The 18,554-nt window shown below is 35.0% G+C and overlaps 1 protein-coding gene across 1 annotated transcript in view; it reads right to left on the bottom strand.

The window, feature by feature from the left end:
* Positions 1-18,554, bottom strand: part of Sema3a (semaphorin 3A) — a 447,592-nt gene that overhangs the window by 409,594 nt on the left and 19,444 nt on the right. The gene's annotated exons all lie outside the window — the stretch shown is intronic.

Genomic DNA, 18,554 nt, shown 5'->3' with positions numbered 1-18,554 from the left:
GCCTTGATGGTCCTCTCTTATTTCTACATCTAAATAATGTACCTCTTAAGATCACATTACAATTACAATTTCATTTACAAAAGTATTCAAGGAAAGAATTTAGCACACATTTTTTTTACTTAGTCCTTAATCTTTGCTTAGTATTTAAATTTTACTGTAAACTACAGTGTAAACTACATTTTGAAAAAAAATGGACCATGAGGAACGGTTAACAGGTAAAAGCACTTGCTGTAAAATCCTGAAAATCTGAATTCAATACACAAATTCAACTAGTGTTCAATCTCTGGAGCCCACAGTAGAGAAAAGGAAATAAAAAGAGAAAAAAATGATTCCATAAAGTTTTCCTCAGAACTCCAAATACATGTTACTTCCTTGTCCCCAATACACAACCCAAACACATGAACAAAGGAAGGTGGAGAAGGAGGAGTGGGAGGAGAAGAGAAGGAAGGAGGGAGAGGATGAGGACCACAGCCACTGGCATTATTTGCTGTTAAAAAAAGATCATAGAATCACATAGTCATTATAAAAAATGAACACCTATTTCATTTTCTTATAGGTAGTTGATGTCTTGATTGCATTCTGTCTATTGACCAAGCACCATCTATATATACATGAAGTGTTCAAAATCCTTTATCTCCAGTTAATAAGCTTGGTAACTTTACTTAGTTCCTTTTTTTTTTAATTTAAATTTGTCTGTGGCACAGTCAAGGTCAAGCTAATCTTAAGTGGAGATCCCAGGCTGGGGAAAAGGGAGAGATAGCTGAAGTGTTCCTTGGGCTGCTTAGAGAACCCTGAGCCTCTCACACTTCTTTATATGACAAGAAAATTTGAAGCAAGATTATGAAGAAGCAAAGCAATGAAGCAACTCAGTTGAAGAGCTCAGAGAAGAAAAATGCATCTATAGTGCAATTGCTACAATTGCCTAGGTAAAACACACTAGGTGTGCTAGAGAAAGGACCCAAGGAGGGGAAGCGTTTGCAGCCCCTTAGCAAAAACAATAATATGAACTAACTAGGACCCTCAGAGCTCCCCGGGACTAAACCACCAACCAAAGAGGGCACATGGTGAAACTCATGGCTCCAACTACATATGTAACAGAGGACTGCCTAGTCGGTCATCAGTGGGATGAGAGGCCATTGGTCATATCAAGGTTCTATACCCCAGTGTAGGGGAATGCCAGGGGCAGGAAGCAGGAAAGGGTGGGTTGGTGAGCAGGGGGAGGAGGGGAAGCAGGGTTTTTTTTCCCCAGAGGGGAAACTGGGAAAGGAGATATCATTTGAAATGTAAATAAAGAAAGTATCTAATAAAAAAAAACAGTGATGCTTGTTTTAAATTATACTTTCCTGGTTTTAAACTTTGATAAGGGCCTGTTTTTATTTAAAGCCACTATAACAAGAAAATACATGAAAATATTAATAAAATAACAGCTAGATACTATTATTATTATGCTTGCAATTATTTTTATATTTAGATGATGTCAAGTGGAGTTGCACTAAACTAGACATTAGGAAGAGTTATTTCAGTGTATATGTCAGCCACAGGTGAATCTCCATTTGGTCTTAATTTTAAAGAGGAATCACAGCTTCTTTTTCCATTTATTTTTCTATTATCTCTTTATTGACTATTTATTGCTAACACAATACAGTGTATCATCACCCTTTTCAGCTAAGACATATCGAAAAAGGACCTAAGCAGCTAGTTATTTGAATATGGAAAGTGTGAAGATATAATACTCATCATGAAGGACGTTGAATGACAAGAAAAATAACTTCAATTATAATATTTAAACCTATAGAAGTTATCATAAATCTAGAAGACATTTACAACCTAATTACAATGATATAAGATAACGTGTTTTTAAACTGAAGTTGATGGTTCTGGCTTTTAAAATACGCCAAACAGAAAACACCTCAAATGGCCAGTATATCAACATACACACATACACAAACACACATATATATACCAAATAAACCCAAAAAAATTCCTTGTTCATGCTCCTTAACAAAAATTATTTTAATTCTGAATTTTTCTGCCATCTGCTGGCAAGATTAAATTTCATAGACTAGACAACCAATCATATAAAATGCTCTCTCTTTTTAAGATACTTTATCACTATAAAAATACATACAAGTTGCCAGGCAGTGGTGAGGCACACCTTTAATCCCAGCACTTGGGAGGCAGAGGCAGGTGGATTTCTGAATTAAAGGCCAACCTGGTCTACAGAGTGAGTTCCAAGACAGCCATGGCTATACAGAGAAACCCTGTGTCGAAGAACAAAAACCAAACCAAACCAAAACAAAACAAAACAAAAAACAAAACAAACAAAAACAACAACAAAAAAAAAACCCCAAAAGTACATACAAGTTAATTTTATGATTTTTGTGGTAAATGATTTAGGAAGATTACTTTATGATACAACCCAAATATTCCTTTAATTGTATTAATGAGTTACATAATTATTTAACACAATCTTTAAATTATATCAAACACTAAAACATAATAAAATAAGACCCATATAAAAGCTGGGAGGTGCACTGGCATAATTTGGAATCCTGCAATTCTTAGGTGGTTATAGTGGCAGATGTCTTTAACGTGCAAGAGGTGAGGAAATGGCTATATCTGAGTTCAAAGCCAACCAGATCTACATATAGAGTTCTAGACAACAGAGGCTAAATTCTGAAATTCATTGTTCTTATCTTACTACATTAAGTATCAATTTATGTGGGACATTATTTTTCTAAGTCCTATTATACTTGACTATTATTTAAATAGGAAATATAATTTAGGAATGAGATTATATAAATATGAAAGTCTGTCATTATGGAAGTGAAGATACTTATAAATGCACCCTTCTAAAATATTTAATTATTATAGGTAGTTTGAAGTCCATTAAATAAAGTTTTATTTATTCATTTTAAGCTTAATTCCCCTGTTGCCTCCTTCACAAATAAGAGTGAGTCATTTACTTTACATAATTTCATGAAATTATTTTAGTTGCTATTTTCTACCATAGTAAACTAACAAACTTAAAACACTATGGGGATTTAGTCTGCATAAATTTTCCATAGGTGTTTGATTAACAAAAAATGCATATGAGTTTTTTACTACAACTTGAACATATGTTAATTTCCATGAGTCCTAAGTAAGTAAAAACATCTAGAAGCAAACTGAGATTTTCACTGGAGGTTGTTTTCTCCACAGAGGTATAAACTCTTAAATTTCTTTGTGAATCATCCCTACTATTGGTCTGAAGCTTCTCCTAAATGCATTTGTGCAAAGGAAGAAAGGTCATTGTTTTTATTAAGGTTTGGAGTTAATTTATGAAATGATCTTAATTTTATTCTGTGAAGAACTTGGGAAAATTGTGAGTTGTAGTAGTCAGTATTTCACAAAGAAAGCTTGTGTTTCTTCTCATATAAGTGAGACAAAAGGGTTAGAAAAAGACTGAGGGAAGGCAAGGCCCAGAAAACATTCTACACTGGCCTGCCAGGGAAAACTTTTGTAGGTAGCTGGTCCTAGACTCTTGCTTGAACAACTCTTGACAGCTGAACAGCTGATCTATGCAGGTCATATACATAGAGTCTGTCTATACAGCATAAACAGAAATCGAAATTTGGCAGCTGCCCAGTGCATGTGATCCTTGAAATTCAGCCCTTAAAGTAGATGTAAGTTTGTGATGAAATGCCTAAATGCTTAAATGTTGGAGATTATACTGTAAGGTTATTTCATGCAAGACACAATTTGTTAAATTCTCTTATGGAAAAAAATATTCAAAGTGTAGACTACATCATCCTAGTTTTCTCTAACCCTCATGTTTATAAATATATGTCTGTAGAATGAGTCATACACTGAGATATCTAGAATTTTTAAAATTAAAATTATTTGGAAATCTTGAAGTAAATGAAGTTCCAATGGGAGTAGAACCCTTTGGAGTTCTATCTTGAAGACTGAAGGAAAATTAGCTCATGGTATTTTCGTGTTTCTAAATTAATATACAAATAACTTATCAAAAATTTTAGGATTTACATGTCATACACTTGATTGAGTATTTGGATAGGAGGAAGCATCATTGGTTAGCATTTCAATAGTACTAGCTGTCAATTGATAATTCTAGCATGTAAAAATAAGCCTAAGAACAAGTAAGAAAATACTTTAAATTTTTCAATTATCCAGCGTCTCCTAAGTATGCTGTCTTAGGGAACAGCATAGCTATGCATTCTATGGTCAAACATTTAGAACACAGCTTTCTTCAACAAACTGTTCATGAAAAGATATAGATCTGATTCTTTTTCCAACTCAATGAATTGTTGGTTATATTCCTGTGTAACACCTGCAATGCTATTTCAGTGTTTTACATAGGGACATAAACAAATACAGTTAAGTCTCCATTTGTAGAATATATTTATAAGACTAATTTAGTTTTTGAGCAATTTTCTAAGGTAAATAGCTTTAAGATCCACAAGAAGGATAAAAGAAAAAATACACTCAAAGTGGTTTTTTTGGGATGATTGTGACTTGCTAATGTCACCTTAGTTTACAAAGTCAGAGGACCCAGCAAGTCAAGTGCCATGTGCTTTTTTTGTCCTTATCTAAATATATGTATTTTTGGTTCAAAGATAAATAGATCTTACTCTTTAATTTTATGGTGGTAGTTGTGGTGGTGGTGGTGGTGCTGGTGCTGGTGTGTGTATGTGTGTGTATGTGTGTGTGTGTGTGTGTGTGTGTGTGTACATCTATGCACATGTGAGTAATCTTCATGACCTGCTGTGCCTTAGTAGGTCACAGGCAACTTGTAAGAGCTGGTTTTCTCCTTCTACCATATGAACACTGGGATCAAGCTCATGGTGTCTGGTATCCAGGCTCTTCAGCCACTGAGCCGTCCTGTCAGCACTATCAATGGCAATTTTAAATGTTCAGTTCTGTAGCACCTCTGTTCAAACATTGATGATCAGGAGCAGAGTCCAGAAAATTGCCAATATGAGCTGAGACACTCAATACTGAAAGAATTGATACTTAAAGGAGGAACATTTATCAATTTTTCATAACCAGTTCATATATAGTTAAGCTGTTGTAATTGACCCCTGAGCATCCATGCAGAAGCAATTGATGGTCATAAAGATTCTGAGTCTGCGAAAAATAAAAGTGATACTTCATGTTGGCAAGGGTACATGTTCTCTCCACTACAGTTTTGAAGAAGATGTTTTGTAACTGCTTGTTTAACATGAGCAAAAGCTCATTGCTTTCTTCTATAAAGAATGGACTTCCTTATTTAGTTCTATTTCTTTTTTTAATTTACTTTGTACTTTTTAAAATTATACAGGATTACATAAGAACATGCTCACACAGGTCTCTAATTTATTTTGAGCATATCCCCATAACCGCTGTTCTCTCATCTCACACCTCCTCCACACTAGACCTCCTATTGCTCACCATTTTCTTCTACTTCATCATATCATCAGTACACATGCTATACTATATATTTATATTTTAATGTATAAAATATGAGTTAAATTAACATTGGTAAGAAAATCCTAGAAATAAATAATTGGGAAGAATATTATGTATTTTCATGAATATTCTAGGATAGTTTAACAAAATGAATTATCAGTTTACATCTTTTGTCTACTAAGAAGCGTATAATACTTGCATTCCCCATCCTTCTTTAAAATGCGTATCTAGGCTTCTATGTTTGGGATAGAATTTCTAAGCTCTCCCAGGAGTTCATATTTAGACTCAACAGTTCATAGCTACCACTATATTTATTTTGAGCTGATGGCACTCGTTCCAACCACTGTTCCAGGAGTTTGCTCTGTATGTAAATCCTCAGGGTATTTGTTACCCTTCCAGTGTGTCACTAGTTCTCACAATGCAGGAAGCTGTGGTATTTAAGGTAACAGTCAGGTGGCAAATGATAAATGGCAGGCATTTAAGAACACAGGCTCTTCTTTCTAAACACCCAGTTCAAAACAGAAGAAAGTGTGTGATGGCCACTGAAACACTATGAGTAAGAAGAATCTACCAAATCTGTGGAGACATATGGAAGTCCATCAGAAGGGCACCACTGCATTCGCATGTTACTTCTTTAAAATGGTGATGATGGGTTGTAAAAATTAAATGACAATATACAGAAATTTTGATTTCAGACAATATATCAGCAGTCATTCTGAAGATTGCAAGTTGTCTCTATTGATGTTAGCAGAGATGAAAATAGATAAAATTCAAGATAAAAGTGTGAGGACAATCCATAAAGCAAAATAATGAAAAAAAAAACCACAGATTTTTCAACGGGATATAATGAGGCATACTACGATCTCAATGGAAGGACAGTTTGAGTCCTAGACCTGCAAGGAATATATACTGAGAACCTATCTCAACATCTATATGAAACTACTATGCCTTGAAGATTCATTTGCCATTCTGGAAAACTGTATGACTTCAAGACTGATTTTGTAATTTACACACACAAGCATTATAATCTTAAAGTACAACTTTCTCCATATTTATTTTAATAAAGTTAATAAATGCTTAACTTTTGTTAACTATAACCTTTCAGAGGCATTGGTCTACCAGGTCAATTCAATAATGCTATTCTAGTTTTTGTTATTAAGAATTAAATGCTAATTCAGAATTTTATAGCACGTTCACAGAAATGATTAAATCAAAATGCCTTTTACACTGAATTTCCCAAACCTTCAAATAGAAAGGTAAGTAAAGCTGCAGAAAAGAAGGCTAATTTGTTCCTTAGCATACTTAGGACTTGATAACATGGTGTTCAGTTAATGCTTGATGTTTCATTTTAGATGGCCTTCCAAAATGTCAAGAATTGTGAACTACAATTTTCTGGTCCTGTGGGTGCAAGGCAAACAGGAGAGAGAACAATAGTAATAATCATTTTCAAGACTTTTGTGCAACTTTAAGGCAAATATGCATCATTTTTTAATAGTAGAACATTTAGTCAGATTGAGGAAAACAATCATTTGTGAAGAAGTTTCATGTTCTCAGCCCTCTGGATGGCTATAACCTGGAAACAAGCAACTTGAATTATAAACTGCCTTCATGTTATTGGCTCAAAGCTTAATTGCATGCTACATAATATAAGACATCCAAAGCCTTGAGGATGGGCAGAGATCATATTTCTCCATGCAGGAATAAGGAAGATGAGGCTCAGAAAGGAAATACATTTAGGAAGCAGAGGAGACAGGGCTTTTGCACTGTGGTTTCAGGTGGTTTTTTTTTTTTTTTTTTTTTTTTTTTTTTTTTTTTTTTTTTTTTTTTGACTTCTTGTAACTTGTACCCAAGTACGCCAAGTACAGACAGAATTGAGTTACACAGCTTCATTGAAATGTTTCTTGCATGCACAGATTGCTGTAATTACATTCCAAATCAAGAGAATCCCCATGACATTCAGGTTGAAAAGTAGATTTATTTAGTTCAATACTTTTAAAACACCTTTATTTCTTAAAAATTGTTTTAGCATCTCAAATAGAAACTTAAAATTCATGGAATATATGTCATTGGGCTTATTTAGGAAAGTGTGATGTGCTTCAAGTATAGTTTGTTCTAAATGCTATGTAATAGACACGATGCTCTATATACAAGATGTGAAATGAATTGTAGATTAAATATGTTGATAAATGTTCTCCGTGAGCAGTCTGCAGCTGCCTTATGTCTCAGACATTTATATCTCCAAATTGCGTACGTAAGTTCACGTTCGTTATGTTTAAACATTCCAACAGAACAAATGTTCAAGAACGTCCACTGACTATCCTGCTGGGTTCCACCAGGAGCAGCAGTCAGCAGAGGATGAGGAACAATGGCTTGAACTTTCTCATCAATTCACTGTTACTCTGTGCACAAAGCATATTCTTGTTAAGTAATGTTCCTGTATGAATATGTTATTTTTTTTTTTTTGATTCACAAATACTTGGGAGTTCTTTTTTTTTCTTCTCGGTTGTCTTTATTGCCTTTAGTTATGACTAACTCTAGATTCAGAATTGAAAGCACATATGCATGTATGGTTGATGTTTTTTGCATAGTGAAGCCTAAGACATAATAAAACAATAAAAGTAATTTGATGTCTATTCTTTAAACTTGTGCATACCTGTGGGACCAAAATAAACCATGCCACTTCAAAAAGTGATAAATCCACTTTAAAATATCCAATCTATTTCTATTCATCTAATCCAAATAGCATTAGTGTGGAATTCTTTCAAACAAAAGAAACTAAATTGCATGTGGATAGTGAATGCCCTACTTATTGACATAAAATAAATATACATTTTGCTTTTAACTATTATTTATCATTGAATTTCATATCATTCAGTCATTACTCAGTTTGTATTTTTCATCTTGGCAACAAAGACCAATATATTAGTAACAGAATTTGAAATTTTTAAGGAGATTCTTATTTTTTTAGCAATACTTTTGAATGCTTATCTATGTCTTAACTGGTGCTTATATTTTTTCCCCACATAATGTTTTCTTGATTATTTTGGAATTGCACCCCAATCACATTTATTTCCCAGTCCTCCCTAGTCCATCTCAAACCCTGTGACCTCCCCCCACCAAAAAAAAAAAAAAGAAAAAAAATACAAACTCCAATGTTTGTTGCCCATATATTCACCAGAGCCTGGTCAAACAAACAGTGGCCAGGCCCTCAAGAAAACTGAATTCTTCTATTTTTAAAATATGGTTGATTATTCCCAGTGTAGCTTAATCATTCTCCTATAATCATAAATATATAGATCTCACAGCTTATACTTTTTAAAGCATTTTTAGGTGGAATTATGTTTTGACAATTACATACTGAATAATGCTTTAGTCTCGAAAGTAAACCTTAATACTAAAGCTTTCAGAGGAATTAACAGAAGATAGATGGCCTGCTTTTCAGCTTATATTACATTTTCAGAATACCACTGTGGCAAGAATTTTAGAGAGCAGCCTATAATTCAGGAGTACATATTAATCAAGCAACAAAAAATGACAAACTTTACATAGAGCAACTGTGATTTCTGGAATCTCCCCAAGTCATTTAAGGTGAGGAAGCCAATGTAGCCTTGAAGGAATGTGGAAAACTAACGTTCCATGATCGCCAGCACTGACACTAGTTTCATGAGATCATCTGAGTCAGTCTTTAGAATTAGTCTATGGTCTGTATTTTTGTTTACGGCTGATTTCCTTTAAATCATGTGTATGCTTCCCCGTAGTTTAGTATTCTTTATTGAGAATGCTCCTCATATTTAAAGTTTGTGGGAGTATATGTACATCAGGCCATTCTGAAGAAGGAGGGAGGTGAAATGTGCTCATGAGGAATCAGCTCTGAGAAAATTCATTTTATAACAATAATCTGGTTGGACCTATACCTTGGCAACTGCCTGGTAGTCTTTCAGTTGTCCTTTGTGCGAGCCTGTTTATTTATTTGTTTGCTTGTGTGCTTTTAACACCATCCACCGTGTGTGTGTGTGTGTGTGTGTGTGTGTGTGTGTGGTGTGAGAGAGGCAGAGAGAGAGAAACACACACAGAGAGAGAGAGAGAGAGAGAGAGAGAGAGAGAGCACTCATTTCTATGTGAGTACCTGCCCCATCATGGCAGAGGTATGGAAGATATAAGACGTTGAGTTTCAACTTTGAGACAGAGTTTATCTTAATTACCTTTTCTATTATTGTGATAAAACATCATAACCAAAAAGTCTCTTCTTGGGGAATAAGGTGGTTAATTGTTATTTCTTCTTACAGCTTTAAGTCAATCATTGGGGAAGTAAAATCCGGAACTCCAACAGAGGCTATGGAGGTGTAGTACTTACTGACTTGCTTTCCATGGCTTGCTTAGGCCAATTTCTGATACATCCTAAGAACACCTGCCCAGTAATTACACTCCCCCCCCAATAGGCTGCGTCTTCTTACATCAATAACTAATTACGAAGATGTCCTATAGACTTGTCTACAGCTAAATTTCTTGAAAGCATTTCGTCAATTTAGTCTCTCTTCCCAAATGATTCTAGTTTATATCAAGCGTAAATCTAACCAGGACAGTCTAGTCTCTCTCTTTCTCCTTCCATCCCTCCCTCCCTCCTTCTTTTTTTCCTCTCACCTTCTCTCTTCCTTTTCATCATAGACCAGTTGGTCTAAGAGCTTTGAGGGGTCCTGTTGTGTCTCCTTTTCATCTCATTATAGGAACTGGGATTTCATGCTATTGTACACAGATTTTTGTGGATTCTAGACTGCTTAACTCTGGTCTTGACACTTATGTCAATTCCCCAGTTGGTTCTTGATCAATCAATAAAGATTCTAGCGGCTAATGGCTGGGTAGAAGAGGCAGAACTTCCAGCTTCCCAGAGTAAAGCTAAGAGATACAGGTGTGGAGAGAGATTTTGCCAAACGAGAGAGAGAGAGAGAGAGAGAGAGAGAGAGAGAGAGAGAGAGAGAGAGAGAGAGAGAGAGAGAGAGAGAGAGAGAGAGAGAGAGAGAGAGAGAGAGAGAGAGAGAGAGAGAGAGCGCCACCATCCATGTGAGATCTTGGGTGAAGTGGCCATTGGCCGATTCCCCGACTCGGACTGCGGATAGCAGGTGGGAAACTAGAAACATAACTAAGCTGAGGGCAGATTTAGGGTGCTGAGCTAGGACGAAATGTAACTGAGCAATTAAGTTGAAAGAATTGGAAATATTAAGCTGGGAGTGAAATTAAGAGCATGTTAGCCACAGGAGGTTTAGAAGTGGCCAACCATTGAGCTAAAAGGAAAAAAAAAAAAAAAAGCACATTCAAAATAGGCTAATGTGTATGTGTCTTTTATCCACAGATCTGGGATGGCTCCAGGGCAGGTGTGCTCTCCTGTGTTTGGCTGGGAACACGGAGCTGGTTGTGGTTGGTAGAATGGTAAGGGCAGAGCTTAAACTGTGGTAGTAAGAACTACATGTAACAATGGCTCTTTTATTGCACAGCAGTGGTGGTGTACCCCTTTAATCCCAGCACTTGGGAGGCTGAGGCAGGTGGATTCCAGGACAGCCAGGACTACACAGAGAAACCCTGTCTCGAAAAACAAAACAAAACAAAATTATCAGTTCATATTATCAGTTCTCTGTGTTTTAAATGGGATGATAATATGCATCTATAACTTTCAAATTGCTCTGCAGAGATTGTAAACTATCCAAGTTTGTAGGTAAGTAATGAACTATTTGAAGCCCAGTCAAATGACTTTCTTTTTTTCTGATGTATGCGCTGACTATCATACTATCACATTGAAATGAAACTGTAAAATTCTAAATGATCTGGGAACACTTTCTGATATATTATATGAATTTAATAATGACTGTGTAGCCTCCTCTTATAAATATTTTTATAAAAATTATTAATAGCAATACATGTAATCCTCATATGAAAAGTTCAGTTTTATTTATATGATAACTTTACCTTAATACTTGGTCATCTCAGAAACACACTAAACACATCATAGGACAAATCTAAACACTTGATATTATATTACCTTTTTTAGCATCCAAACAGCAAATATAAAATCATCATACATTTTTTTTGTTTGTTTTCTTATTCAATCCACATGTCTATAGACTGCACTAATCTACTACTTAACTATTTATCAACTCAGTACTGTTTTGGTGGCATTTCCTGACTGGCTGTACCATGTTTTGGAAGGCCTTCCCTGGCTTCTTCAATGACCCCCTCATCTAACTTTTTTTTCTTCCCCATTGCATACCTTCACCAACCTTATCTTAGAACTGTCTTCTGCTATATAAGGCTGATCATGTGTCAAACCACAGAGTGACTTCCAAATGCATTCAACAGCTTTTGTCAAACCGACTTTCCTCTTAAATACATAATTACTCAATACATGTAAATAATTCCCTTGCTCTTTTAGTATGCATCTATTGAAGAGGCAAATTAGTTTGTGATACAATCAAATATACAATTTAAATTCTCTTCCCACTATTATTCAAAATAATTTTTTTAGTTACATTTTCCTATTCTTGATAGAAAACTTTGGAAAAGTCAATGAGTTTTCTACTCTTTCAAGATGATAGTATGAACCTTTAACAAATGCTAATTTAGTATTAGAATGCAAATTTTCAATTAAGATGAACTTCATACAATGTTAGAGCTTATCACATCTGCCTGTTTTTAACAACCTGATAGGGAGGACATGGGGGATTCTGGATGAGGATTGAGGCTGTCAGTTGTTGCTATGTATGTATGTTGCTATGTATGTATGCCTTTGTGCAGGATTTGGAAGTCTGCAGCAGTGACTGAGTTTCTGCTCTGGGATTATGGGATTATTGTGGTAGAGTTAATGGGAGCAGCATTTGACAATTACTTTGCACAGATCTTCCTGAAACCCTCATTGCCATACATCCTTTCTTCCACTCTGTAGCATGCTTCACTACACAGGCAGCATGTATATAGAAATGTTATCTAAACCTGCATGTGGCAATTTAGTAGATTAATTTCAATTTTCACATTTTGTGTGGATTTTTCTGTATAGTTGATGTTTCAATATCAGTGTATGTTATGTGATTTCTCCAATTCTACATCCTAAGAAACAGAATATTAAGTTGTTTCACTTGCCATGAAACCTGGGGTGGAGAGCATTTAAGTAACATTGCAAGATACAATGTAAAAGTATCTTTTTATTTGCCAGATGTAATTGTTGTCTTAAAAGCTTACAGCTGAATAAGGTCACCCATTTTTCTTCTTTATAAATTCTGGCTGGCTGGTACAACTCAGCAATTCTGGCTCAAACTCCTCACCAAACTGATTGATTCAATCTGGCTTCTCTGGGCTTCTCACTGAATTGCTCTGTTTGCTCTCAAACTAACTCTGGCAATTTGTTCTAATCTTCAGAGTCCTTCATTCTCTGGTTCCTTTTGTCTAGTTTGATCTCTCTGTAAACTTTCTCTATAAAACTGTTCAGATAAAGCTGTCTTCTCCCTCTGTCTCCCTCTCCTTCTGTCTCCTTCTCCCTCTGTCTCCCTCTCCCTCTGTCTCCCTCCCTCCCTCCCTCCCTCCCTCCCTCCTTCACTCCCTCCCTCCCTCCCTCCCTCTCTCTTTGAGCTACTCTCTTAAGTAGCTTCTTTTTCCTGTCTGTCTCCTGAGAGTTGTGTCGCCTACTCATTCATTCTGTTAAATCTTTCTCTGATTTCTCAGTTTGCCCCTCCATTAGAATTTACTATCAAATATGACTGCTTCCTTCTACAAACTCACATTACCTACATTGTTTCGGATGAAAGGTGTGTACTAAAGGCATGTCTACATTCTAGCCAGGAAAATTCTTGTATTTCAGCTGGATTACACAGAACAAGAAGGTCTTTGGGTGTGATCCCTTGCCAGAGTAGCTATGTTTCTGGATTAAAATTCTTCCACAATACAGATCTCTTGAAACACCTTTAGAGACAAAAATCCATGAAACATACCTTGAGGCCATGACACCATACTCAGAACTGTGTGTAGGTCTATGCAGGTCCTTTTATGACCCTTCTATTATTTGGGAAGCTACTTTCTACTTTCAGTATGTTCCAACATCGTTGGTTTTAGCATTTACATAGTTTCTCTGCCTGATACAGCCGTTCTTTTCTATTCTTTGTGGAACTTACCTAGTGAAGTAGTATTCAATACAACTGCTTTCTGAATGTAAAAAGGCTTCCCATATGAAATATTTCCTATAATTTTTTTCACATATAATAATAGATCTTTTTTCTAATGGTCTGTTTATACTTCTGTCTTTCCGCATAAGATTTTCAGACCAAACCAAGTAGGCAATATTCTACATATGAAATCCTTGAGAACAAATAAATAATATACTTTATGTAGATTACCTCTGGTGAGATCAAATTTTACTGACAATTCTGAAAGGACAGAAAATTGAAAATAATTTCCAACAAGCTTATTTATGAATCAGGAATATTTAAGGACATAGAGAAAGAAGCCACCCTGTGCAGGCAATCAGCATCACATTTTAAAGTTCAGCCTCTCTTTTATTATATCTTGGAAGATTTTTTAAAATTCCTTATTTGTGCAAAGCTTTGAGCAAGGTCATGTGGCATAGTGCCAACATGCAGAGCCCTCATCCCAGCTCCCTAAGATCTCACAGATGTGACCAGGCTGTGCCAGGACCACCTGGGAGTCATTCCTGAGTGGGAAGACTATCTTATTTATGTAAAGGTCACAGCTACAATCCACAGCAGGTGTTTAGTTTTCTGCATTTAAGGTCATTACAAAGGCAATTTTTGAGGTTCCTAGATGCAGTGCAACCTAGATCTTTCTCTAACATTTAGGTTACAAGAGCAATGTTAATTTGCATTGCTCCCCTCTTTTATTTTTATCAGCTGTTTAAATTGATCATGCTTTCTTATCTATAGATGTACTGCAGGTCCTCTCAAGAGATAAACTACAAGTAATGAATGAGAGAACAAATACCAAATAAAATCTACTCTCAGTTGAGAGGAATGATTTCAAAATAGCATTGTTGCTAAGCAGATGAAGATCTCTTACCTTCATGTTCAGTAAAGATTACAGTTTTAAAAATCTGAGTCTCAGTGCTGTTTGTTTCTTTTATACAGAGAGAATTAATACTGATTCTTGTTTGTTTAGAAATGTATTTCCTAATTGGCTTCTAAACCATAAAATATTCTTATTATTTAAACATGTCAACAACAGTGTCAAATTACACTTAGTTTTCAAGTTTAGTTCATGATTATACAGACTTATATTAAAATCTTAGGCAATTCTCTCTTTTTCTCTCATCTAGATAGATGGATTATCTATCATCTATATTCTTATCATCTATCAAAAATCTATGTATGTACATCTCTCTATATCAATATCTACCTCTCCCTTTCTCTCATTTTATCTTATTTTCTCTATCAGTTCATACAAATAAATAAAATGATCAATTTTTAAGAAATCTTATGCTTTATGAGACTGAGGAAACAAGAGAAAGATTCATTTTAAAATAGGAATAGGTTAAAAAGAGAAACACTGCATTATTAAAGAAAGAATATGTGTTTTCTCTTGTGTGGTTTTGAAGTGTTCTGTCATTTTCCTGGAAGCCTATGCACATAGATTGCTAAATATGGCTGAATGGCTGCCTCCTCCTGAAGACCTTCTCATTAGTCCTGCTGTGCCATTTGAGTGCAGCCCTGTGTAATCTGTAAAGAATGTTTTAGTCATGGGCCTGCACCTTACAGTGATTTCATCCGGATACAGTTTCTACGAGCTTTGCTGGTTTGAACAGAAGAAACAGATTGACCATCTGAATAAAATAAAATGTCACCATTAAATTAGTTTTTTGTAGCTTAAGGTATGTGTAATGATATTTTCCCAGCAGCTGCTTTCTGTTGGGTTTAAAGCTTAGGAAAAGCTTTGCATCTGATACATAATAATAAAATACAGGTTGTGTTACTTCCTTCTTTTGTGTCTCAAACATAAGGAACGTTTTTGTGCTCTTACATGGCAACCACTGGTCAGTAAGAATATTTGTGCTGCTGTTGTTAACCTAAATCATTGTCCACATCTGCTAAAGTAGGTAGATATGGAAAATCCTCTTAGAAAAGGAAAAGCGTGCTTCTGCTATCTGAGAATGCAGCCTAGATCAATTTCTGTGACTTTTTGTTGGAATCAATTCTACCCATAGAGTGATCAATTATTTATGGCAAATGAAATGTCTTTGTGATAAATTTGCTGATATTACCAGAAAGTAAGTTCTCACATGGACCCGAACTGAATGATTTCACTTTACAACCATGCTTCAAGTGGTGTATATTTTTAGGAATGTAAGTTTTTTTTTTTAAAACATAATGTAACAAATGATGTAAAATCATGATTCTCCATGTTAACTAGATTTTTTCATAACTTTTATTGAAACTACTAATAAGACAAAAACAAAGCATACTGGATATTCTCAATAAAAAATAGAAAGGCCCTCATTACCTACATGATTAGAATAGTGAACAAATATTCACCAGTTATTTAATTTGCTGTTAGATATTCTTAGAATGAATGTATACTGAGTGAAAAACTAGGATTTTGCTTAAGTATTTGATATTCTAATATATTTATAACTTATAATCTGTATGCCTTTTTCCCATAATCAAAATTCATTAGCATTGAAAAGGTGGCTTAGTGGACCACTAAGGTGCTGGCTTATATGGTAGTGCATGACAGAAGGAGGGAGTCAGTTTATGCAAGCTTTCTTCTGCCTTTACATACACACAAGTGGCTCACACCACACCACACACACACACACACACACACACACACACACACACACATACACACATACACACATACACACACACATACACCACATTCATATATATGTAAATGTGATTAAAATGCTTTCAGGTAGAATTAAAAATACATGTTTTTCTCTATTTTAATGAGCTTTTTTGAACATCTTCTATTAATTAATCCAAGTTAATATTCCTAACACAAAATATATTTTAGTCTAGATTAGGTTATATAAGAAAATTTCAAGGCCAGAAATTAGATCCTATAAATAAATCTGATAGCTCTGAAACTTTCTTAAACAACAACAACAAAAAGTCTTAAATACAAACCTCTAGGAGGAGAGAGCAAACAGATGGACACTTGCTGTGGGGGAGCCTCACCTTACTGTGACAAGTGACTTCAGGTAAGGATCAAAGATGCTGCATTTAAAAATAATGCTACTAGTTCATGTGGAAAACTTAACTAATCTACAGAAAAGAGCAAATGTTTAGCAGTGAGCCTCAGTTCTAACAAATAAGAACTATAATTGTCTTCAACTGCAGTTGTCTTCATTTCAAAACTTCCTCTTTAGCCATACGTCTTTGCATGGTCACCAGAAAGAGCAATCTAGGAGTAAAAATAGGCCCTTCCTAACCTTGTCCCCATCCACTCATTAGGTTGCCTACAATTTTAATTCTTTCTCCTTACAGACTACCCTTGACATCTTTTTTATAATTGGATTTCACATACAAAATTATTTGGGTCAAAGGGAAAAATAGATTATGATTCTCTCCTGGCTTGCAACCAGTAGTTTGAGTAGAAGAAGGAGGGGAAAAGACATAGACATATTTAATCAGCATTCCAATAAGCACATAAAAAGACCAGATGAGCAATTGTGATGCTATAATTGTGTAATACAACACTTTGAGGTTCATGTTAAATAATACATACAAAAAGTAATAAAATAAAAATAAAGAAAATAAAACCAGTCAGAAAGACATGAAGTTTAAATCATTTCCCACTATCTCTTGTGATTTTCCTTTTCTGTCCAGGGTCATAAAGTATTAATATTTATGAGTTGCCTTGAAGGCAAACAGATATTAAATCTCACTGTTGTTCCCCTTCAATGGTATTTCCTCTCAGTCATCAGTGACTGCTTGACACAATATCACTTTAAAAGATAGAAAAATTTCCTGACTCATCACATTTATTTCTCCTTTATTATACAGATGCATAAAGCTTTAAAAGGGTACAAAGAAATCCCTGAAGAAGGATAGAAGGATGTTTATATATCTTTTTCTTCTTCAGTGCAAAGTTTTAAACAAAACATTTGAAGGAGTACTTAACATAATGCATCTCATTTTTCCACTGGAAAAAAAAATGAACACAGTATATAGGAATAGTCAAAGACCTTGAAATTTATAGTAATGCTAAAAAGCAGAGCTTGCATTTATTGGGCAATAATTCCTGTCTTTTGAAGGTTAAAAATAGAAATTATGTTAGCAACCCATCCCAATGGCTTTACATCCTCAAGAGAGAGAAGGAAACAAAAGCGTTATGAAATCTAGACCTGGAATTGCTTGAGTGCAAACAAAATCCCCAATTCCCCAGTCAAAAGGAGATAGCGTAAGCCAGTCACCTCTCTCTCTCTCTCTCTCTCTCTCTCTCTCTCTCTCTCTCTCTCTCTCTCTCTCCTGTGTGTATGTGTGTGTGTGTCTTTCTCTCTCTCTCTGTTTCTTCTTTGTTTCTAGGGAAACATTTTTATATGTGAGACTGACTTGGGAAATTTTTTTTTAGATCTCTTGTTCCAATAAAAATTTGCTACTTATAATTGTAAAGATTACACTTAGGATCCACCTCTACAATCACCTGACTCTCAGATCTCCCCTTCAATATCTTAGGTTAATGATCAGGATCATTATTAATTGAACTGACTTGCCACTGATCACCAAACTAAAGATTTAATAGATTTAATAGAGTTTTAAATGACTAATTCAATGAACAGTAGTTAGTAGCTCCTGAGATTATTTAACCTCAAATTGAGTGCCCAATGCATAATAATATATTAATTTATAGCCACAATAGAAAATAAGGCACCAGTGGGAGTATACATGTGACCCCATAGCTAGGTAAATAAGAAAAGAAAGAAAGAAAGAATGAAAGAGAGAAATAGAGAAAGAAAGAAATTCAGAAGAAAAGAAAGAAAGAAAGAAATTCAGAAGAAAAGAAAGAAAGAAAATCTTTACTAAGCAGAAAGAAGGTGGTATTTGAGCAGAACTCCAAGGCAGGTCTTCAGTTGACTGTTTCATTTCAGACAATCATTAAGGAAGAACTTTCACAGA

Source organism: Mastomys coucha, unplaced genomic scaffold, assembly GCF_008632895.1.
Source record: "Mastomys coucha isolate ucsf_1 unplaced genomic scaffold, UCSF_Mcou_1 pScaffold19, whole genome shotgun sequence".
NCBI classification, from domain to species: Eukaryota; Metazoa; Chordata; class Mammalia; order Rodentia; family Muridae; genus Mastomys; species Mastomys coucha.
The sequence above is the reverse complement of the archived record's forward strand: the minus strand, read 5'-3'. Positions and strand labels throughout refer to the sequence as shown.